At 45.0% G+C, this 24056-nt stretch overlaps 1 protein-coding gene and 1 pseudogene across 10 annotated transcripts in view; one reads left to right on the top strand and one right to left on the bottom strand.

Annotated features, from left to right (window-relative positions):
- The window catches only part of BTBD11 (BTB domain containing 11), a 445015-nt gene that overhangs the window by 168058 nt on the left and 252901 nt on the right, over window positions 1-24056 (bottom strand). The gene's annotated exons all lie outside the window — the stretch shown is intronic.
- Window positions 23306-23908, top strand: LOC102510200 (annotated as a pseudogene).

Here is a 24056-nt window from a genome sequence, read left to right on the forward strand (position 1 = left end):
TCCTCAAAGTCCTGCTGCAGGTTTATTATGCTAATTCCTTTTTTGTACTCCCCAGTGCAGCTTTAAAATCTGCTGAGAGATGAAAGTGAGAGGCTGATGTCTGCCTGCAGGGTGGGAGGAACATGGTCAGCCAGCCTGCAGAGGGTGTTCTGCGGGGCCAGGCCGCATCTCTGCAACACCACATCGCACAGGCTGGACCACAAAGGGCCATGCATGCCAACCAGCAAGCCCAGGTGTCCCTCTGAAGAAACAGCAGGCATAATCCTGTTTGTTTAGTGAATGGCTAATAAGCTCGAGTTTGATAACTGGCCTCTTTGCCCCCACCTGCCTTGTGGCCACTGCACCTGCTGTTCCCTCTGCCTGGAATACTCTTCCCTCAGGCAGGCATATGGTACTTTCTCACTTGCTTCAAAGCTCTGCTCAAACTCACCTCATCTCTGAGGCCACCTCTGACCAGCCTTCTTAAAATTACACCCTCAGCATTCCCTGGATCCCTCCCTGAATTTCTCTCCAACATCTTACATATTTTAGTTTTAAATTTCATTTATGGTCTATCCCTCCAGACTGTGAAGTCCATGAGAGTAGGAATTTTTGTCTGCTTTATTCGCCGTTGAATCCCTAGTGTCTGCCATATTACCAGCACTCAACAAATATTTGTTAAATAAATCAACACACAGATGAATAAATTCATGACAGGATTCAGGGCAGCAACGTGAGGCTCTGGATTCAGATTCTCTAGAACTGAATCAGCTTCCTCACTGCCTAGCATGGGATCTTGGGCAAATCACTTAATGTTGCTGAACCTCAGTTTCCTCTTCTGTACAAGGGGATACCCCATAGAGTTGTGAGGCGGATCAGTGAGATGACTCTGAAGTGCCTGGTGCATGCCACTATCCCCTACGTATATATCAGCTATTTTTGTTACTACTGGATTTTTATTATCATTTGGGGCAGAACACTGCAAAGTTCTGGAGGAGAGGATGAGGAAAGGAAGACATTCCCCCCATCCTCAGGGACCTTAGGGCTTCAAAGTATCCATGAAGCTGTTAGCATCTATCCCAGTGCCTGGCACAAAGTGGACATGCCGACGGTGGCAGGTAAATAAACAGAATGCCTCATCCCCAGGGCCCTGACTGAGGATGGTTCCGTGTTCCGTGGCCTCATCCATGGAAGGCAGCAGGTAACTCTGTGGTGAGGGGAGTTCGGGAGGGCGAATCCAGATGGAGTGGGTTGTCCGTTGGCTCTCTCTCACCCTATAGGGCCCTCCTGGCCACAGAGGCTCCCTGGGACATCTGGGTTTAAGTCCTGGCTCTGCCCCCAGCTGGCTGAGTGACTCTGAAACAAATCACTTGACTGTTCTCAGTTTCAGTTTCCCCAACAGCAGTGTGAGGGAGCAGAGCCCCCTTCCAGCTGTGACACTATCTTGTCCTTGGAGGTCTCCATTGACCCGACCAGGCTGAATTTCCACCACGAAGACTTTCAGAAGGAGACGCATCTCACCAGATTCTGTCCTGTCTCTTTAAACAAGTACTGATAGGGCTGCTATTCTGGGTCCAATCCTACTGCCAACTGCCCAGAGGGTGTGGACCTTGGTCTTAGCATGAACTAGGCTCCAGTCCCAGCTCTGCTCCTGCTCACTGAGTGACCTGACAAAAGTCACTTAACTTCTCTGATCCCACTCTCTTCACCTGTCAAATCACAATGAAACCCCTTTATCCCACAGGGCATTGTAACAGTGAAATAACAGTGGCTGGGATGCAGTAGGGAGGCGGTACAAATTACTTCCCTTCTCGTCCAGCCTGGGAGGAACTGACAGCCTCAGCAGAGATGACGAGGAAGAGAAGAGAATGAAGAGAGCAGCAGAGAATGGCCATTGAATTCTTGCACCAAGCCCCGTGCAAGTTAAATGTATCACCCAATTCAGTCCTCACAACACTATCATCCCCATTTTACAGAGGAAGAAACTGAGGCTCAGCAAGGTCAAGCAAGCTGCCCAAGGTCACACACGCCTCCAGGGCTCCAAAGCTGCTTTATACTGGGCTGAAGAGGGCCATGTTACCACTGTCTGCCCAGAAGGACTCTCTCTGGCTCTGGGTTGGGAACTGGGATGGCTCTGAGCTTGCAGAATCCTTTCTGCTCTAACAAGATTGAACACTGTGAATCTGCACCTGGAGATCCCATCCATTAGTTGATTAAAAGTCATAGATCAGTCTGCCTGGGACCTGCCAGTGCCATTATGAATAAGAAGTGTCAGGAAATCTCTGGGCATAACCAATGTCTTTGAAATTGCCATGGTGACAGTCAATAAAACTTCGGAGTCTATCTGTCTGCAAGTGGGCTCTGCTGCCTGGCAGTAAAATTTGGGATAGCCTTTGAAGCAGTTTGTATTTAAATGAGCTGTGGGTGCTGTATCTCATAGTTCCACACCCTCAGACCACCATCAAAAACGAACGAGCTTGTCAAACAATTACCCCATGCTAACATGAATGGTTGTGAACAATGCTAAGGGCTGCCCGGGATTCTGAAGAGGCAGTATGACTACCTTAGTGGCCACATACAGGGCCCCTGAAGCCAACTAACAGCCCAAGTTCAAATCCAGGTTCTACCACCTCCTAGCTGTGTAATCTTGGGTCAGTTACATAACCTCTCTGTGTTTCAGTTGTTTCATCTATAAAATGGGGGTAAAACTTATTAACTATTTCTGGGGGTTATTGTCAGGATCAGACATGTTAATATGGATGTTTTAACCCATCAGGGCTGCTAAAAAAAATACTATAGACTGGGTAGCAGATAAACAGAAATTCAAATCTCACAATTCTGGAGCCTGGAAGATCAAGGAACCAGGAGATTCAATGTCTGTTGAGGATCTGCTTCCTGGCTCATAGATGGCCATCTTTTCACCATAACCTCACATGGCAGAAGGTGTAGGGGAGCTTTCTTGGATCTCTTTTATAAGAGCACTAATTCCATTCGTAATAGCTCCACTCTCATGACGTACATACCTCCCAAAGGCCCCACCTCCAAACATCATCACACTGGGAATTTAGGCCTCAACATATAAATTTTAGAGGGGACACAAATATTCAGCCTATAGCAATGGAAAAAGGCTTAGAATGGTCCCCAGCATGCTAAGTGCATATCCATTTACTTAATAAACATTTATTGTGCATTGTGTCTCTAATTTTTCATGTCTCTCTGATCCATACTTTCTGGTAGTGCTCTTCCCTACTGATTCTAAGCTGGACTTTGTGACTTCTTTGGCCACAAGATTGCAGCAGATGTGATGGTACTCTAGTTCTGAGCCTAGATTTAAAGAAATCCTGTTCAATTCTACTCCTTCCCTTGGAGCCCTAGTGCAGACACGTGAATGAACCTTGAGTAGCCTGCTGTGGGATGAGTGACTGTGAAGAGGGCCCAGAGGCTCTGGGCCATCAGATGTGCCGTCTGAGACCATCCTAGACCTGCCTGTGGCTGTTGGTTTCCAAACCTGTGAGAGAGCCCAGCCCAGAGCTGATGCCCCAACTGATAGCTGGCTCTGACCTCTGAAGATGTATGAGATCAGAAGGACCAGCCAACTGTCCCAAGACTTGTGAGTATTAATAAACTTTTATTAAGTCATTTGGTGTTTGGGGATGGTTTGTTATGCAGCAATGCCTAACTGATACAGGACCAATGACGGAAATAGTGGTGAATGAGATGTTGCTCACACCTTCAGGGGTTTCCTGTCCAGTCAGGGAAACAACACCAAAAAATAATCCCATCACGGCTGGGCCCTGAAGGGTCCCTCCCAAGAAGGAGAAGGGGCATTCTAGTCAGAAAGACCAGCCTGGGCAAAGGCACAGAGGTGTGAAAGTATCTCTCTCCCACTTGTTGCCATTCTCCAATGAGCAGGAGATCTGAACATCCCAGCCCTCAACAGTGAAGGAATAGGGAGGAAAAACAAATACCAAAGGACTTTCTCCATTTCAACAGAAGAGCTTGGCACTTAGATGGAGTCACAGAATCATCTCAACAACTTAGCTGGTAAGATTCTTCAAAGATTAGGAGACTCACCTAAAATCATTGAGTTAAGAGGTGGTACAGATCATCTCCTGGCAGAGGTTCAAATCCCTCACTTGTTTGTTTGTTTGTTTTTGCCCTTTACTAGCTGTGTGACCTCAGGCTAAATATGACCCACCTGCAGATAAGGTGATACATACTAAGAGCTGAATAATTAGCAGCCATTGTTTATTATAATTCAAATCAACCTGATTTAACAGAGATACAAATATTACAGGAAAAAAAAGAGTAAAGGGAAGGAGTGAAAATGTTTCTCCTCTCAGCCCAGCATGGGGGCCTTTAGATCTACATGCCTTTGGGGCCTGGAGTTTAGAGAGCAGGGGCTGCCACCTCCTCCTGGCCCAGAAAGGACACCAGCCTAAAAGGCTCTGCCTTTTAGTCTCCATTGTGGCCACTGCTCACTGCACCAGGGCTGCCCCAAGAGGCAGGGAGGACACATCATCAAGGGGTCACACACAGCTAAACTGCTCCCCAAGACCTGCAGGTTGCACACAATCTGTCCCCACCGGACTCCTTGAACTTCTGGGCCCCTGCCACTGCCCCTAAGGAAAGTTCTGCATCAGGCTTTATCTCAGAAACCCTGGATGAACCCAAGAGTTCATCTTGCTACTCAAGAGCAAGGCCACCTTCATGGGTGTGTGTCCTATGCAGTCGCACAGCCCCTCATGCTTGGTTTAATGCTCACCATCTTGAATTTCTTAACAATTTTGAACAAGGGGCCTTGCATTCTTGTGTGGCAGTGGGCCCTGTCAATATGTAGACTGTCCTCCTTGGGCCTATTCAAGTGGGGATCCTCTGGGTATCGCCTGACAGATCTGCATCAGCAGGGACCAAAGCTGCAGCCCCACTGGTTAGGTAGACTTGGGTATGTATTCACTCAACAAGCATTTATGAGCACCTACTGTGTGCTGGGTACAGTGCCAAGAGCTGGGTGTCTATAATAAATACTTTGCACACCCCCAGTGTACTCCTGATTTCCTTTAAACCTGTTCCCTTCTTCCTGGTCCTGCACCTCTCCCACTCAATAAGTGGGCCATCATCTCCCCAGTCTCTCTAGTTGGAAACCCAGGAGTCATCGGATTCCTCCCTCCCGCTCACAATTATGTGTAGAACAGTAGCAGGTCCTGTGGATTTTACCCTCTGAATTTAGCTCCAATCTGTGCATTTCTCTCTATCCCTCCTGGTACCCCTCCTCTGGGCCATCATACCCTCTGGTCGGAGGGCCCCAACAGCCTCTTTACTGGTCTTTCCACTTTCATTCTTGCCCCAGCCCATTCATTCTCTCTTACCAGAGGAATTAAAATGTAAACAAGATATTTCTCCCTTGTTTAAAGCTGTCTAATCACTTCCTCTTGCCCTTAGCAGAAAATCTCAGCTCCTAACCTTGGCCTCCGGCCTCAAGATCTGGCCTCCTTTCAGTTCTCTGAGTATAGCAAACTCTTTTCCATTTCAGGGTCTTTCCGCACTCTGTTCCCTAGACCTGGGTCACTTTCCCCCTGCTGCTCCATATAAGCTGGTCGTTTCTGAACAGAAATGTCCAGCTTCAGAGAAGCTTTCCCTGACTACTGTGTCTAAAGGTGTTTCAGCCCTGCCCCGTTATCCCGTATCACATCTTGTTCATTTGTTTGTTTTTTAATCTATCATTTATAACAATTGGTGATTATTATATTGAAACATCTTTCTAAATTTTAAGAATCTCCTCCCCCTGGTCCTCCCCTGGAGACTGTGAGCTCCATGAGGGCAGAGACCTTTTGATGTGTCTGAGCCATTCTTAACCCCAGGACCAAATACAGTCCCTGGCACACAGCTAGTGCTTGGTATTTGTTTGCTGAATGAACGAATGTATGAATGAATGAAAAGCAGGGAGGCAGGAAAGAGTACAGGTATCTGGCAGTCTGGAAGGGGCATTAGGTGGATGGAGAGAGAGCAGCAAGGGATACAGCTAGGGACGCAGGCAGGGGTCAGATCCTAAAGGTCTTGTCAGCCACGCTAAGTGGCCCAGACTCTGAGGGCAATGGGAAACCTATGGGGAATTTAAAGCAAGCCATGATCTGTTTTTAATAGTGTGCCATGGAGGCTGTGTGGAGGATGAATTAAAAGGGGCCAGGGGAAGACAGTTATTTATGAGCTCCAGGGAGCACGTGCATCCATTTCACACCACTGTTCCGAGTGTTCAGTACCACGGGAGGCAGCGGGAGGGTGGTGGGTGTTGCAGATAGCCCTGCCTTCAACGTGCTCTAAACAAGCTCACCCTCAGAGTCACAGACTCCAGCTGAAAAAAAAAAATGAGGTTTCCACCTCACATTTTGCAAGGAAGAGAGCAAAAAGAGCTATCAAAGCGCACCAATCTCATCTCAGATTACGTCGTGAGCAAGAGGAAGAAAATCCATCCTCTACGGTGTCATATTTTTCTCTCTTTAATGTTGCTTCTTTCAAACTTATCAAAGCAAAGCATGCTATACACGACATTGCATACTATCCCAGGGGCTGCTGAATGGGGTCCATCTGCTCTGTGAAAGGGCACCATTTCCTATGTTTAATTCTCTGACCTGAAAAAACTGTAGAATTACTTCACATGCCCTCTCCCTTGAAAAAAAATACACATTTTAACCCAGAGGTGGCATTAGAATTTTCTTCCACCCTGTTATGGGAAGAAAAGGAAGGAAGGGATGGAGGGAGGGAGAGAGGCAGGCAGGCAGGTAGGCAGGCAAGCAGGCAGGAAGGAAGGAAGGAAGGAAGGAAGAATCAGTAAGATAGACCAGAGACAAATGCCCATACCCATGGGCTGTTCATGACTTAGAATTCCAGCAACCACATATTCATCATCTGAACAGCAAAGATTTACTATTAAGGGAAGAAGAGTATTGACATTTATTGAGAACCTACTGCATACCAGGCACTGTGCTAAACTCATCATTTCGGTTAAACTCCATGTCTTGCCTTTAGAAATGGGTACCTTATTACTTTTTCTTTCAGATGCAAAAACAGAGGCCTGAAGGATGAAGTGATGGGGTGGAGGTGTGCAGAATGTACAGGAGAGTTGATGCTATTATGCCCCACAGCCCACATAGTGTGTGGCTTGGAGGGATTCCAAAGATGTGGAAGGCAGGGCCCCTCCATCCAGAAGCTCTGCACCTCCTGGTCTGGGAAGGTAGATTCAGGCAGTGAAATGAGAAGCAGGGGAGAGGCTCCCTACATTTCTACGTTTTGGGATGTCCATTTGTTACTTGTCCCACATGCCATCTGGAGATAAGATGCTGACATGGTCAGTTTAGATTTCAGGACTTCTCCTTCATCAGAGCGGTGTGGCCAGTCCCTGCTCTGTGAAACAGACCCACAACAGGACGAAGAGAAATCCCACTGCAGAGTCTCTCCCTGTGGTGCTGTCTGGGCTTCCTGGACCCAGACACTGGGTCCCAAAGCACTGAAATCTAGACTGCCCACGCCTGCAGTTTTACAACTGGGAAACATAAGGGCCCAGACATAGGACTGCCTCACCTGAGGCCGCATAACTGGCAAGTGGCAGCACAAGGGGGACCCCAGGGCCCTGGCTCCAGCCAAGGCCTCCTTCTTTGTGCCCCTTATTTCTCAGTACTGGGCTTTCTCATGCTTCTCCAGACACTACTTGTGTTTGTTCACTCATTCATTCAAGAACCCACCACTGAGCTTCTAACCTGTGAGGTCCTAAGGCCCCAAAATAAATAAACTGTAGACTCTGCCCCAGGCCAGGTGCTCCTCACAGATGCAGCTGATGGTGGGTGCTTTGAAGGACCTGCACTGAGCTTAGTTTGGATTTTTGCTTTAAGTTAAAATTATTTTGTTCCTGTCTCTTCCAATTTCTTTGGAAACTGCCCTCCTTTCTTTCTGGGAGCCAATTACAGTAACAGGAGTGGGTGTTAGAGAGCAGACTCTGATTGATGCCCCCTGGGGTAGAGCATGAAACTCGCAGTCAAAGATGCGGGCTCCACAGAACCACAGGATTTAGGTATCATTTGGACAGCAAAAGGCAAAACAATCACATGGCTGCCGCTCATGGAGTTCCCACCACCGTTGCACACCTTCATTCGCTTATTCCTCACAGCAACCCCTCAAGTCAGTAAATGATCCCCATCTTTGTAGGTGAATAAACTCAAGTTGAGAGGATCGGTATTTGGTGTAAGCCACTCGTTTATCTTAAGGGATGAAGCCTGGTTTGAGAGGTGAATTTCCAGCTCAAGTCAGTCTGATTCCATTTCCCTCTGGGCCCCATTCTTCCAATCTCTGAAATGGGGACCACAGAATTCTCTTTCACTTCACACTCTGAAGTGCACTGAAGACAGTTACGGAGAGGACCTTAGTCCATGCTTAGCCCTTCAGTTCCTCTGTAAATATTTTGGAGGAGGGGACACCTGGATGGAGCACGGGGCCCCTGGAACCTATCCTGGCCAACAACGCTGGGCCCACCTGGGTGTGGGTCAGAGGCTGAGGCTCAAGTTCTCTCTTGGCTTGAATAAGCAAGTTCAAAATCGTGTTTTTAGCTTGTAGGAGACCCTAATGAAAAGGCTGTGCCTGGTGCCTCTGATCTCCCCTGTCTCAGCAGAGGAGACCCAGGCAGGCTCCATAATTCATGGGGACAAAACCATTACATGGTTGACTTGTGAGTTCCATCGTGAGTCTTTCTCCCCGGTCATTGTGAAAGTTAATACAGCGTAGGAAGCGTGGCAGCTATTTGAATTTCAAATGTGGCAAAGCTACTGGAAACATCTCCATGTGCAGAGGAGGGTACATTTCACTGTCTCACTACCCCTGCCCCCCAACCACCAGCTTGTGGTACAGGTGTGGGGGACCTGGATTCGCAGGTGACCACCAACATGAAGATCCAGGCAGGGCTCAGGGACAGGGAGAGAAGGTTTAAAAGTCAACCTGAGGGCCTCCACCTCCTCTTCTTAACCAGGGAGCAGATGCCTGGGATCATATATCCTCTTCCCCCATAATGTTCTAGAACAGATAGCTCTGGAAAACAGAGTGTTCCAGTTAACTGAGAGGGGCTATGGGACCCTGGAAGGATGGCCACCTTTCAAGTTAGAATCTGCTTTCAAAATCTCTGCACTTTAAAAAAATGATAAAGCTCTTATTTGGAAGGCACTTTCCAAAGAAAGTATTACATCATCGAATCTTCCCAACAGCCCCTTGGAGTAGAAGTTATTATCCACACTTTTTAGATGAAAAAATTTAGATTCTGAGAGGTTAAATAACTTGTTCAGGTCCACACAGTTTGCCAGCAAAATGGCTGGGTTCTGCATAAATCTTCAAAATTTGGGTACAACCTCTTCCTGTGACCCCATGTTTACTGGACACTCCATTTGACAGAGGCAATTCTTTTCTTTGAGATTAAGGACTTTATTGGCATCAGTGGTCACTCTGGGGACAGACACAGAGTCAGCTCCTGGAAGTCACCTGGGTTTTGCCTCCCTGCCCACACAGTGGGGGACACAGGGGAGGAAGTGATCTTGGCTTCTAGGGTGTCTCATTTACTGCATCCATGCTCTAGCACACATGGGATTTCCAGTCTCTATAATTTATAAAACCTGACCACAGATATGCCCATTCCCCCTCCCAGCCTGCATGGTGTTAGGTCCTTCCCAGTCTCCAAATCATCCCTTTCCTCACAAGCCACCACAAATAAACACACCATTTAAGTAAAGATAGCATGCTTGTCATGGAACATGGTAGCTTTGGAACATGTTCCCTGGCCCACAGCTCTACCCAGACTAAGCCCCAACCCCTCCTATCTAGAAACTCAGCCAAAAACCACTTCTTACCTAGGAGGTGGTCTGAAAGACTAATTTTCCCCCCATTCATTCACACAGCACTTGGCACTATGTTTACTATGCCTTTGTTTAAGCAGTTTCTCCTGCCTGAAATGCCCTTCCATCTCTGGTAGGCAGAATTACAGCCCCCAAAGATGAGGTCTGAACCTGTGAATATGTTCTTACATAGCAAAAGGGACTCTGCAGATGTGACTACACGAAGGGCCCTGGGATGGGGAAATTATCCTGGATTATCTAGGTGGGTTCAATGTGATGACAAGGGTCCTTATAAGAGGGAGGCAGGAAGGTCAGAGAAGAGAAGAGATTGGATGACAGAAGCAGAGGTCAGAGAAAGAGAGATTTGAAGATGCTATGCTATTGGTCTTCAAGATGAAGTGAGGGGCCACAAGCCAAGGAATGCAGGTAGTCTCTAGAAACTGCAAACGGCAAGGAAGTAGATTCTCCCTAAGGCCTCCAGAAGTCACATAGCTCTACTAACACCTTGACTTTGAGGCTTCTGATGCCCAGAACTGTAAAATAATACACTTATGTTATTTTAAGTCACTAAATTTGTGACAATTCTCCATGAGTCTCTCTCAGAGTCAGCTTCCCAGGAATCTAACCTCTGACAAGGTCCTTGCTCAAATGTCACTTTCTCAAGGAGACTGAATTGCCCTATTAAAATGGCCACTTCCTCTGCCCCAGCAACCCTCAGCCTCCCCTCTTTTTGCTTTTTCTCCATAGAATTTATCACCATTCAACAGAGTCTATGTGTGTATGCATATATGTATGTATATGCTGTCTCTCCTACTAGAATATAAGCTTTGTGAGGGCAGGAACTTTGTTATGTTCATGGCTGTATCCTTTTCTAGGTGCTGAGGCTATAGCAATGAACAAAATATAGTGGAGTGAAATAAACAGTTGTGGAATGAATGAATGAACAAATGAATGACTGAATGGCTCATTCTCCCGATCACATGCTTCCTTAGTTGATACCTCTAGCTTCTGGCTTCCTGACTGCCTATTCTCCCTAATGGGCAGTTTGGGGCGTCCCAGTCCCTCTGCCTTGCCTGGTCCTCCCTAGTTTCTCCTTTGCTCTTAAGAAACCTAAGGAAACAAACCATGCCATTTCATTTTCTCCAGCTCCTCCTGATCAAAAGCATCCCAACTTTGTGGATATTGACTATCAATGTGGCTGCCCTGGGAATCATGTCCATCGAGCCGAGGAGAGACAATCCAGGATGGCGAGCTGGCCACGTGTCCCCACCCCTCCTCCATGCTCTTTGCTTACAAGCCCTCCTGGGCCTCCACGGAGGAAAGCTGTCTCACAGGATGTACATCCTTCAAGCTTTTCATAAGTCTCTTATCACCCTCCTAGAACCCTGAGTAGCTAGGAAGAAAGGAAAGGAGGGAAAACTGGAGGAAAGAGAGAAACCTCACAGCCTTCTTTATTTGCTACTCCACTTCCCAAAATTTTGAGCCTCGTGAAGAAAAGCTAGCAGATGTTAGGCTATTTTGCCAAATAAATAATATCAAATAAGACTGCAAAATCAATCCTTCACTGTTAGCGGGACACAATTAAACAGCAACCCCCCAAATGTTCAGCTTCCAATGGGCAAAAGAGGAAATGAAATCTACAGTCTTCTCTACTTTCCAAACACAAATGAGGTTACAACCCAGAGAGAGGAGGAAAGTGATTAGAGCTAACGTCCTATTTCAACAAGACCTGAATTATTTTCAAAATTTCTTGCTTAATTGAGAAAAAAAAGTATCCAAAGTGAAAACATTTACTCATTCATTCATTCACTCATCTACCCATTTAGCTAATGTTTAATGAACACCAGCTACATATCCCATACTATGTCCTGGAAACGCAAAGGTAGGATGACCCCTCGCTGTCCTCAAGAGCAAGAAGAGAAAAGGCTGTACACCAAAGATGTTTAAAAAAAACAAACAAACTATGATTTCAGTGCCCCCATCCCAGACATACTGAAATCAGAATTTCTGGGGTGAAATTGGAATTCTGCATTTTAAATATGACAACATGTGAACAGACAGACAAAATAATCAAGGCTGGACTAACTTCTACAAATGAAATAAAGAAGGTGCAGAGACAAAGAATGAGGGATGGACCCTAAGTAGGAAGTGTTATAAGGACGGTCTCTCTGAAGAGGCAACAGCCAAATGGAGGCTGGAAGGATGAGAAGGACTTAGAGATTAGAACATTTTAGGTAGAGGGAACAGCACAGGTGAATGCTCTGGGAAGCAGGTGTGAGCTTGGGGTGTTTGGGGAGCTGAAAGAGGTCAGTGTGGCTGGCTGGAGGAGGCAAAGGCATGAACCTGGAACAGGGAGCTGAGGTCAGATGTAGAGCCCTATTAGCTGCATGATGGGCAGAATACTTACCAGGCAGCCACAGCATCAGAAAGGATGCTGACCACAGTGCTGAAGCAGGGCCTGGAGGCCCCAAAGGTGCCAGGTGTTAACCTTTCCCTGATGGGTTATGCAAAACTGTTGGTGGGGAGCCCCCAGGTAATGAATTAGACAAGGCTTCTAATAACTGCTATTGCCTTATGAATGAACATCAGCAGAATACCAGGCCATCAAATAAGTCAGATGAAGGTGTTTAGATTTTATTCCAGGCACAACAGGAAGCCACTGACAGGCAAAGCAATAGGGGAATAATCAGCAGGAAGATATTTTAAAAAGCCCACTCTAGTTGCTGTGTGCTGATGAATGGCAGGGGCCAGGAGGCAGGGAAGAGGCCTCTGTGCTGGTTCAGGAGAGACAGGGGGTATGGGGGGGGGCAGTGGAGGAGGAGAGGGTGTGCCATTGGGTGGTCTCAGCCCTGTCTGTGTGGAACCCAAGGTGCACCCACCCCAGCTATGGGTTCCTGGGCAGCCACAAGGGCTCACCTAAGAGGAATGTGTGGCCTGAGCGTCCCAGCCAGCAACCGGACAGGCAGGTAGAGGTGAAATTTCTGACCTGCAGCTGCCTCCCCAGAGTAGGAGGCCTAAGGTGGGAAGTGAGAGGCTAATTGATCTGAATGCTTCCTCACTCATTCCGAACATTTCCAGAGCCAAAGTTCAGACCTAGCTCATGTCAAAATGAGACAGCCAACCTTATTATTAAGCCAGGCATGTCTGGCTAAGGTTAAATCTTGGAAGAAGAAAAAACACAGACATTTGAAGTGCTGTTATCTACAAATTACAGCACCATTAAAGATGGGCAATGATTAGCACCTCACGTGTGTGGGTGACGGTCTTTATGTTCAAGACACAAACAAACTGTTTGTTCTTCAAGAGACAAATGTTAGCCACACGTCCATGGCTGTTAACAATCACAAGAATAAAATAAAACAGGGGATGCCTTATGTTTGCAAAACACATTACCATTTGCTAATTGCCTAATACTGGCAGAAGCAGGGGTGTTTCCTTCAGCTAAACAGATATTAAATAAGAATTTTTTTGAAAAGTGGTGCCATTACTTGGCATTCAAAGTTACTTCACCTGGAGCAACTGCTTTCTGAGAGGCAAGCAGCTGTAGCCTTCTGATGCTAGAATTTATTTTTCCATCAAGATAATCACTACAAAGGAGCTGGTGCTAACGTGTAATTTTGTTCCATCTTTGGTGAGAACTCGGGGGTCACTAAATGGAATGGCTCCAAGAACTCATGGGGGCAATAACAGCAATTTATTGGTTAAAAAAAAAGGGAGAGAAAGAGAGGGAGGAATTCTCAGAGGGCTGATGCCTTTTATCTGCTGGAAGGTATGTTTCCAGAAAGCATGGATATTTGCATTTCCTGAGGACAAAGAATTGAGTATGTAAAGAATATTCTAACATCTCTCAAGACTGCAGCGCTCAAGTTTCTGACAGGCTAAGAGAGCAGAGAAGCAGGAAAAGGGCAGGCTCTGTATGAGAATTCATTCATTCACACAGCTCTAGTTGAGTTAAACATCACACCCCCACCTAGAGGAATCCATTGCAAGGTTTTGCAGAGTTGACATAAAACAATTTTTAAAAGGCAAGTAATTTCTTATAATGAGCTGTAATGGAAAAGAAACTGAAAAAAAACATATATCATGCATATATATGTACAACTGAACCGCTTTGCTGTACACCTGAAACTCACATTATAAATCCACTACACTTCAATAAAAAATAAGAAAAAAAGAGGCAATCTTGTTTCTGCGACCTGGAAAGACAGGACTTGATGACTTCCTAGTAGAATGGATTAGAGACAGCCCCATCCAAGTTTGCCAATGCCTGAAAAGGGGGTGCTATGTGAGCTCCCCAACTCAATTCCCCTTCATGTTCCCAGAGAATAACATCACACAGCGCGTTCGTAGTGACTGGAACCCAGAACAGAAGCAGGGATACAGGGGTGACTCAGTGCCATGGGGCTTGGCTGCATTACCTTAGAGCTGAGATGGGCCCAGCTCGGGGGTTCTGGGTCACCTCTGAATACCCCCCACCCACCCATTAGAGAATATCCTTCAAAGGGACCAGCCAGGGCCAGAGGAAACAGGTAAAATGCAAACCAGCCCCTGTGGGTCTGACTGAGCAGCTCCAATTGAGGTCAAGGCTACTTGGAGGTTGTACTGGGACAACAAGCCTCCATACTTCCTGTAGCATGTTGAAAGGTGTCCCCCAAAACAGAGATGTCCACATCCTAATTCCCAGAACCTGTGAATGTGACCTTCTTTGGGAAAAGGTTCTTTGGGAAAAGGTTCTTTGCAGATGTAATTAAGTTAAGGATCTTGAGATGAGGAATTATCCTGGATTATCTAGGTGGGTCTGAAATCCAGTGACAAGTGTCTGATAAGAGAAAAGCAGAGGGAGACTGGAGACTGAAGAGGATGAGGTAATGTGACCAGGGAGGCAGAAATTGGAGCCCTGTGGCCACAAGAGACAGAATGTTGTCAGCCACTAGAAGCTGGAGGAGGCAAAGAACTGATTCTCCCCTAGAACCCCAAGTGAGTGCTGCCCTGCTGACACCTTGACTTTGAACTTCTGGCCTCCAGAACTGTGAGAGAATAAATTTCTATTGTTTTAAGCCACCTGGCTTATGGTAATGTGTTACAGCAGCTACAGGAAACTAACAAATGTAATCAGAGGACATTACCCAAGAGAGCTTAGACCCATCTACAGACCAAGCTTCCCTAAGAAGGATCTCCAGGAGCTCAGGGATGCTTTCTATCCCTGAAATCATATACCAATTCTGTGTGACTAAACAATCATGCATATTTTGAGAGTAAAGCGTCCAAAGTTTTCAGATTCTCAAATGGGACCAGGAACCCAAAAGCACCAAACACCACAGATCTCTATGAAGGCCCAGAGCTGCCAGAGTCACACAGCTCATCATTTATTCACTCGCTTATTCTAGAAATTGTCCTGCAAAGATTTAAAAAGCACCAAATGTGCCAGGTGCTCAGCTGTGTGCTAAATGAGCAGAGCTAGTAGATTTCCCACTACATGCTGGGAAAATACAGATGCAGACAGAGAATCCAACATCTGGATTTTCTGCCCAAATTCCTTTAGGCCTTGACTGCTTGTTGCATCTGGAAGAGTGTGGCAGGCAGGATGAGTCTCCCGGATGCTCTGAGTCAGTCATAGGCTTGAATATGTTACCACATAAAACTCCACACCTTTACAAAGCTCCAGAAATTCCAATATGGCGACCACACTCCCACTTGCCTGTCTTAACCAAAACTGGTCTCCAATCCTTGGTTAGACCATGTGGTCAACTTGTGGTGTAGAAAACAATTCCAGACCTAACTATGGGCCACACTCACATCCCCGAGCCCAGTTTGTTACTCTCTCCTCAATACTCCTATCGGCCTTTGATTAGACCTCTTTTAGTGTCTGTCACATCATTCCTAAAAGGAACAACTCATTGATAAGCTGCCTGAGGGAGGGACTAAGCCTTAGTTCTGAATTCTCTCCCCCTAGCACCATGTCTGGCACCCCAGAGAGTACTCAGTAGGTGTTTCCTAAATGAAGAAATGAGCCCATGAATGGACCCTGTTCCCATTCCTTCCACCCTGGCTTAAGAAGAACTATAAAACCCCCATGTGGGCAGACACAGGGATATGGGTGCATGTGCACCGTACTGGTGGCACAATGAGTTGGTTGCATTTCTGAGGAGGATGCCCTGCAAATACAGAGAAAGAATTGAAAACAGTCTATACTTGCACTATCCAATGTGGCATCGACTAGCCACATGTGGCTAGTTAGATTTAAATTAATTAAAACTTTAAAAAGTTAAAAATTCAATTTCTCAGTCATACTAGCCACATTTAAAGTACTTAATAGCCACATGTGGTTAAAGGCTGTTGCACTGGACAGCACAGCTACAGAACATTTCCATCCATGGAGAAATTTCTACTGAACAGTGCCGGGCTACACCCTCTGGCCCCATAATTCCACTTCAGGAATTACATCCTGGGGAAACAATAAAAGAACAATGAAGTATCCTATACAGAGGGCACCATTTAAAACAAGGGAAAGTTGGCACTAAAATCTGGAACAAGACAAGGATGCCCACTCTCACCACTTCTATTCAGCATAGTATTGGAAGTCCCACAGCAATCAGACAAGAAAAATAAATAAAAGGGGCCCAAATTGGAAAAGAAGAGGTAAAAGTGTCATTATATGCAGATGACATGATACTAAATATAGAAAACCCTAAAGACTCCACACAAAAACTATTAGAACTGATAAATGAACTCAGCAAGGTAGCAAGATACAAGATTGGCATACAGAAATCTGTTGCATTTCTTTACACTAACAATAAAATATCAGAAAGGGAAAGTAAAAAAAAAAATCCCTTTTAAAATTGCATTTGAAAATACTTAGGAATAAAACTGATGAAGGAGGTGAAAGACTTATATGCTGAGAACTATAAAACACTGATAAAGGAAACTGAAGATGATTTGAAGAGATGGAAAGATATCTCACGCTCTTAGGTTGGAAAACTTATTACTGTTAAAATGGCCGTACTACCCAAAACAATCTACAGATTTAATGTGATCCCTATAAAATTACCCATGACATTTTTCACAGAACTAGAACAAACATTCCTAAAATCCATATGGAATCACAAAAGACCCAGAATTGCCAAAGCAATCCTGAGGAAAAAGAACAAAGCTGGAGACATAACACTCCCAGATGTCAATACTACAAAGCTACAGTAATCAAAACAGCATGGTACTGGCACAAAAACAGACATATGGATCAACGGAACAGAATAGAGAGCCCAGAAAGAAACCCACACACCTACAGCCAATTAATCTTTGACAAAGGAGGCAAGAATATACAATGGAGAAAAGCAGTCACTTAGGCAAGCAGTGTTGGGAAAGCTGGACAACTGCATGTAAATCAATTAAGTTAGAATATTCCTCACACCATACACAAAAATAAATGCAAAATGGCTCCAAGACTTAAATATAAGACATGACATCATAAAACTCCTAGAAGAAAACAGGCAAAACATTCTCTGACATAAATCTTAGCAATATTTTCTTAGGTCAGTCTCCCAAGGCTATAGAAATAAAAGCAAAAATAAACAAATGAGACCTAATCAAACTGATAACCTTTTGCACAGCAAAGGAAACCACAAACAAAATGAAAGGACAACCTACAGAATGGGAGGAAATATTTGCAAACGATGCCACTGACAAGGGCTTAATTTCCAAAATATACAAACAGCTCACACAATTCAATAACAACAACAACAACAAAAAATGGTTAGAAGACCTAAATAGACCTTCCTCTAAAGAAGACATACAGATGGCCAATAGGCACATGAAAGGAAACTCAGCATAGCTCATTATTAGGAGAAATGCAAGTCAAAACTACAATGAGGTATCACCTCACACTGGTCAGAATGGCCATCATCAAAAAGTCTACAAACAATAAATGCTGAAGAGGGTGTGGGGAAAAGGGAACCCATCTACACTGTTGGTGGGAATGTAAATTGGTGCAGCCACTATAGAAAACAGTATGAAAGTTCTTTTAAAAACTAAAAACAGAGTTACCATATGATCCAGCAATCCCACTCGTGGGCATGTATCTGGAGAAAACTCTAATTTGAAAAGATACATGCACCCCATTGTTCATAGCAGCACTATTTACAATAACCAAGACATGAAAGCAACCTAAATGTCCATCGACAGATGAATGGATAAGGAAGCTATGGTGTATATATATGTGTGTGGGGTGTGTGTGTGTGTGTGTGTGTGTGTACACACACATTCACAGTGGAACACTATTCAGCCATAAAAAAGAATAAAATAATGCCATTTGCAGCAACATGGATGGACCTAGAGATTATCACAGTAAGTGAAGTAAGTCAGACAGAGAAAGACAAATATATTACTTATATGTAGAATCTAAAATATGATAGAAATGAACTTATTTGCAAAACAGAAAGACTCACAGACAAAGAAAACAAACTTATGGTTACCAAAGGGGAAAGTGGGGCAGGAAGAGTATAAATTAGGACTTTGGGATTAGCAGATACAAACTCCTATATTAAAAAATAGATAAACAACAGGGTCCCACTGTATAGCACAGGGAACTATTTAATATCTTGCAATAAACTATCATGCAAAAAGAATATGAAAAAAGAATATATATACATATAACTGAATCACTTTGCTGTATCCCCAAAACTGACAACATTGTAAATCAACTATACTTCAATAAAAATAAATAAAAAATAAAACAAGGGAAAATTGGAAACTTCCCAAATGCTTCCACGTAGGAGAGTGGCTAAGCAAACTATATTAACATGAAGGAAACAATAATGACCCATCGTATTTGTATTTGTTCACTCATTCAACAAGTATTTATTGAGGATCTACTGTGCACTAGACCCTGTGTCACATGCAGGAGATAGATGCCAAACAAGGCAGAGAAAATCTCTGTCCTTGTGGTCCTTTCATTCAGGGGCAGGAGAGCCAGATGACAAACAAGTCAATGAGTTAATCAAGATTATTTCAAAATGGGTTAAGTACATCAAAGAAATAGAAGCTTGAAGCCACAGAGAGTACAGTGGTGGGGAACTGGGGAGGGTGCTATTTACAAAGGTTCTCATGTGTATTGCTTCCTGGCCCTGTGAAGACCCAGTGGTTTTTCTCAGAGTGTGTGGAATGTGTGCACACAGTATCATATGTCAGCAGCAGGAGGAACAGCCGTGTGCGCCGATTAAATTCCCATAGGAACAGGTGTGCACAAAGCAACAGCATGGGAAGAGAATTCAGAGGCGCTTGTGTTTAATAAACATTTGGTAAACAGTTTTGGGCTGTGTGTTTGTAGTGCTGTTGAAGTTCCAAGTTTCAAAGAGGAAACTTCAGCTAAGTGTAAAGGGCTCCAAAATTAAAGCCTTGCTGATGTGTTCATGGGGCACAAGGTGGCCATCTAGGGGAGATGCTGGTCACACTCCGAAACCAACTTGCCACTTCTAGACTACCTGTCCTGAGCAGAATTAATTATTTTCTGTTCCCATCAGCCTTTATTCCTAATGCAGACTTGGTTTGTTGACATTGAATTACGGTGAGCATCTGTCTCCTGGGTCTGCTTTAACCATTTGGATGGAGCATCTGAGACTGACAGAAGCTGGTGTATAAGTACCCAGGCTGCCTTGCCCTGCAGGTGGGATGATTCTAAGATAGATGTTCTACAAGGGCTGCCAACCTCCCCAGTGGGAATACGCCCCAGTCACCACCGTGGTAGCTGGCTTGCTAACACCTCCTTTAGTGGTGGTCATCCCTTCCTTGACTCAGTCTCTATCTTCTACTTTCACCTCCCATATAAATCTCTAGTATTCAAATCCTTGCTCTGGGTCTGCTTCTGGGGGAAACTCAACCGAAGACCAGGTTATGTTAGAAACCTACCCTATGTAAGGCTGGTATGAGGATTCAGAGGAGGGAACAGACATCACATACCCAGAGCGGCACACAGTAGGCACTCAGCAAATCGAACTTCCCTTCCATGGGCATCGCTCCCTGCACAGTTTTATCTGTTCCCAGTGCCATCTTGTCCACCGAGCCCTGCAAAGCCTTCCTGGGCTGCCTGTGTCATGCTCTCCTATTTCCCCAGCAGCTGTGGGGTAATTACAGATTCTAATTATAACTCATCTTTATGATTTGGATAAAACCATTAGAGCCACTCTGACAAACCTCCGTTGCTCATCTTGTCTTGAATGTGTTAACCACATTCTACAGAGAGAAAGAGGCAGGCAAAGAGGTGTGCTTGTTAATGAGTGGGCTGTGAACAGGAAGCTTTTCACAACATAATCTCATTAAGAATGATCACCTAGAGCATGGGTCTCCAATTGAAGGGTGTGTCAGAACCTCCCCAGGGCAGCGGGAGAAGACTGGGGACTTACTACAAATGCATGTTCCTAGGTCCCTCCTGTAGAGATTCTGAAACAGAATATCTGGATGGAGCCTAGGAATTTGCATTTTAGCAAATTCCTCAAGGGATTCTGAAGCAGAGGACACCCCCCAGGACACACTTGGAGAAATATGGTCCTTTTGTTCCTAGCACTAGTGTTCTCTGGCCCAGTGCCTGGATCAGAGTAACACCCATCAATTCATCCCTTTGTCATCTTATTGGACACCTTCCCTCTGTAGCACTAGGACTACTGTAATATTTGCCCAGTGAGAACTGGGTCCATATCTGCCGCCTTCAATGGATCAGGAACCAGCCTTAAATACACAGTAGGTCCTCAATGAAGAATTAAGGACCACCAGGGCCTTCCCAGGGGTAAAGGAAGGAGTTTGGGGGATTGCCTCCCTGAGGATTCAACATTTTTATGGTGACTCAGAGAGGTTAAAAAACACCAGAGGGTCTTATACACATAATCAGCTCATCACCCACTTTCTTCACACACTTTATCCTCTCACTAACAAAAAAAGGCTCTTTCCTTCTTTCTTAACCCCCATCAGTCCTCTCAAGCCTCAGGGTGACTTTTGACTTCTAGGGCTTTCCACCATCAGGACCACCTCTGGCCACACGAGGGAGGGAGAAGCGGGTTGGAGGGAGGTAATAAAACCTTGAATGTGTCTGGACATGGGACCTGACTTACCTACTTGCTGCCCAGAAAGAAAGCCACCTTTTCCAGTTCTTTGGGTTGACTTTTTAAAAGCACCTACTGTGTGCCTGAACTTCTAGGGGTGCAGAGCTGACTGAGCCACACCTGCTTATGGAACGGAATGAGCATTTGTGCAATCTGCTGTGCGTTGTCACCTCTGGTCAGTGATTCACAGGAACAGAAATCAAACTGAGTGAGTCATATTTTCAAAACAGGACCACAGTCCCCACCGGGGTCTACCAGGCTTCACCTTCCACTCAACCTCATGTAGACTCATTCATTTACTGGAAATATCCAAAAGGAGCACAAGCACTTATGTGTTCACATGCTTATGGTGAGTGTTGCTGAGACAACAGCCTGGGAGTTTTTCCATTTATTTTCTAAAGTTAATTTAACATCACCTGAAAACCACATGCAGCGGTATGTTCTAAACATTGTAATAAGTCTTGACCAAGAAGAGTTTAATCCAGTAATAAAATGTGTTTTAATGTTAGGAAAATAATATAGTTCAAACACATGAATTGATCTAAGGAGATAAACAAACGATTTTATCTGTGGATGATAAAAGGCATTTCATAATCTGCTTTAAGATTTGAAAAATTAAGAGCGCAGGACATTTTTTTTTTTTTTTACTGTTGTGGGGAATGTGTCTGTAACTAATAATCAACATCATATTTAATGGTGAAACACTAGAGATTCCCACTAAATTAAGGCACAAGAATAAGTGACCCTTCACCGTTACTTTTTAACATTATTCTGGAAATCGTAGCCAGTACATTGAGGAAAGGATGGATGGATGGATAAATGGAAGAAAGACAAATATTAGAAAGTAGGGACCCAAGTCGTGAATACATGCAGGTGTGGTGACTGTTGATTTAGAAAGCCAAAAGTGTGGGGGAATGGGTACTCTTAAACACTAATTATTAGAATATAAATTGTGTGTAATTTCAAGTGTAACACTGAAACAACAAATATCAAAAGCAAAAGCCTTTTCCACACTTTTAATCTAGACATTTTTCTTCAGGAAAAAATCTGAGATGCATGGGTATATATTTATGTTCAAAGATGTTCAATATTAAGCTATTTATAAAAGCACAAAAGCAGAAACAACCCAGATGTCCAGCAAAAGAGGACTGGGTAAATTATGATTTCCCTAGGAGATGGATGGAATATAAAACAGTACTTTAAAATTACATTTGAGGTGAGCAGTACTTATTGCAAGAAAGAGGTCATAATATACCACTAAATGAAAAAGGCATGATATAAACAGTATGCTTAGGATAATCTGATTTTTGTAAATTATAGTTACAAAGATAGAAAACAGACTAGAAAGACTTCCACACAAATGTAAAACTGATTATCTTGGTGGTTTTGCTTATCTTTTCTTTGTGTTTATTAGAAGTAATTAGAAAACAAAATCTGCTATTTAAAAAATAAGTACTGTCTACCTTGTTGGTAAAGACCAGCCTGTATCTCAGAATGGGAACACTCACAATGGGAACCCAATGCCAGACATGGTAAAGCCTGTCCATGGCCAGTGACAGGCTAACAGCCTTTTCTGCATTATAGCTCACTTGGACCCTGTATATCTGTGAAGAAAAACCAGATCTACACAATCATAAAGCAGACTGTCTTATGCGATGAGCCCTAAAGAAAATCTAACCCAATGACCAAATCTCTCATAAACTGCCATTCACCCAATGGCAGCTTGTGGAGTTCCAAGAAATCAGCAGTTTCCATGGAGCTGATCTTGCAATTTGAATCTGGCAGGTGAGGACAAATGCCAGAGCTTTCGAGAGCCCAGCAAGCAGGGTGAGGAACCATTTGGCCCAGGTGAGAGGATGAGACAACTGTGATTCATGGCACACACTTCACTTCCCTAATTCCCAGTGAAGAGGGCTGACCAGGCAAGAGAATGAAAATTTTTAAATGGTGTGGGCTGAGATGTTTAGTCAACCAGTTGTCTGGGTAGATGGCAGAGAGGCTCTCAACTCAAACCCAAAGCGGGGAGGAGACCCAGAGGGCTACTGACCTGGGTCTCTGAGGCTGAAGAGAGAGGAGGGGAGCTCAAGCTCTGGGAGGGGTGCTGCCAAGGGTCATCTGGTCCCATCCCCTTCCATAGTTGCTGCTCTGGATGGGGCAGGCTGACTCAACTCAGAAGCAGAGCAGAGAAGGAGAAGTGGACACCTGACAACTGATGCTAAAATTAGACAGCACTTTCTGCTCTTTAAGCCAGAGGAACAACCCCACAACTCCATCTACCCTCCCCGCTGGCAGCAAGTTCTCCCTGAAGCACAGCACCCACCCCCACCCCCATCCCCACCCCCCAAACCCTCCCTCAAGAATTGGAGGCTTGGCTCTCTCTTTCCAGACCTGGCTAAGGAGGAGGCGCCATCATGGGAGTTGACATTCGCCACAACAAGGACCAAAAGGTTCAGTGCAAGGAGCCCAAGAGCCAGGACATCTACCTAAGGCTGTTGGTCAAGCTGTACAGGTTTCTGGCCAGACAAACCAACTCCACCTTCAATCAAGTTGTGCTGAAGAGGTTGTTCATGAGTCGCACCAACTGGCCACCTGTCCCTTTCTCGGATGATTCGGAAGATGAAGCTTCCTGGTCGGGAAGGCAAAACAGCTGTGGTTGTGGGGACCATAACTGATGATGTGCGTGTCCAGGAGGTGCCCAAGCTGAAGGTATATGCCCTGCAAGTGAGCAGCCATGCCCAGAGATGCATCCTCAAGGCTGGGGGCAAGAGCCTCACCTTCGACCAGCTGGCCCTGGACTCACCCAAGGGCTGCGGCACTGTCCTACTCTCCGGTCCTCACAAGGGCCGAAAGGTATACAGGCATTTTGGCAAGGCCCCAGGAACCCCACACAGCCACACCAAACACTATGTACGCTCCAAGGGCAGGAAGTTTGAGCGTGCCAGAGGGTGACGTGCCAGCTGTGGCTACAAAAACTAACCCCAGATCTTGCCTTGTTATTAAAAGGATTTTGGATGCTGGGGGAAAAAAAAAAAGAATTGGAGTCTTGGTGAAGCAAAATGGCAGCTACGTGACTTTGAACACGTCTCATCCCCTCTCTCAGCCTCTGTTTACTTGTCTATAAAAG

The sequence above is a fragment of the Camelus ferus genome, chromosome 12, assembly GCF_009834535.1.
Source record: "Camelus ferus isolate YT-003-E chromosome 12, BCGSAC_Cfer_1.0, whole genome shotgun sequence".
Taxonomy (NCBI): Eukaryota; Metazoa; Chordata; class Mammalia; order Artiodactyla; family Camelidae; genus Camelus; species Camelus ferus.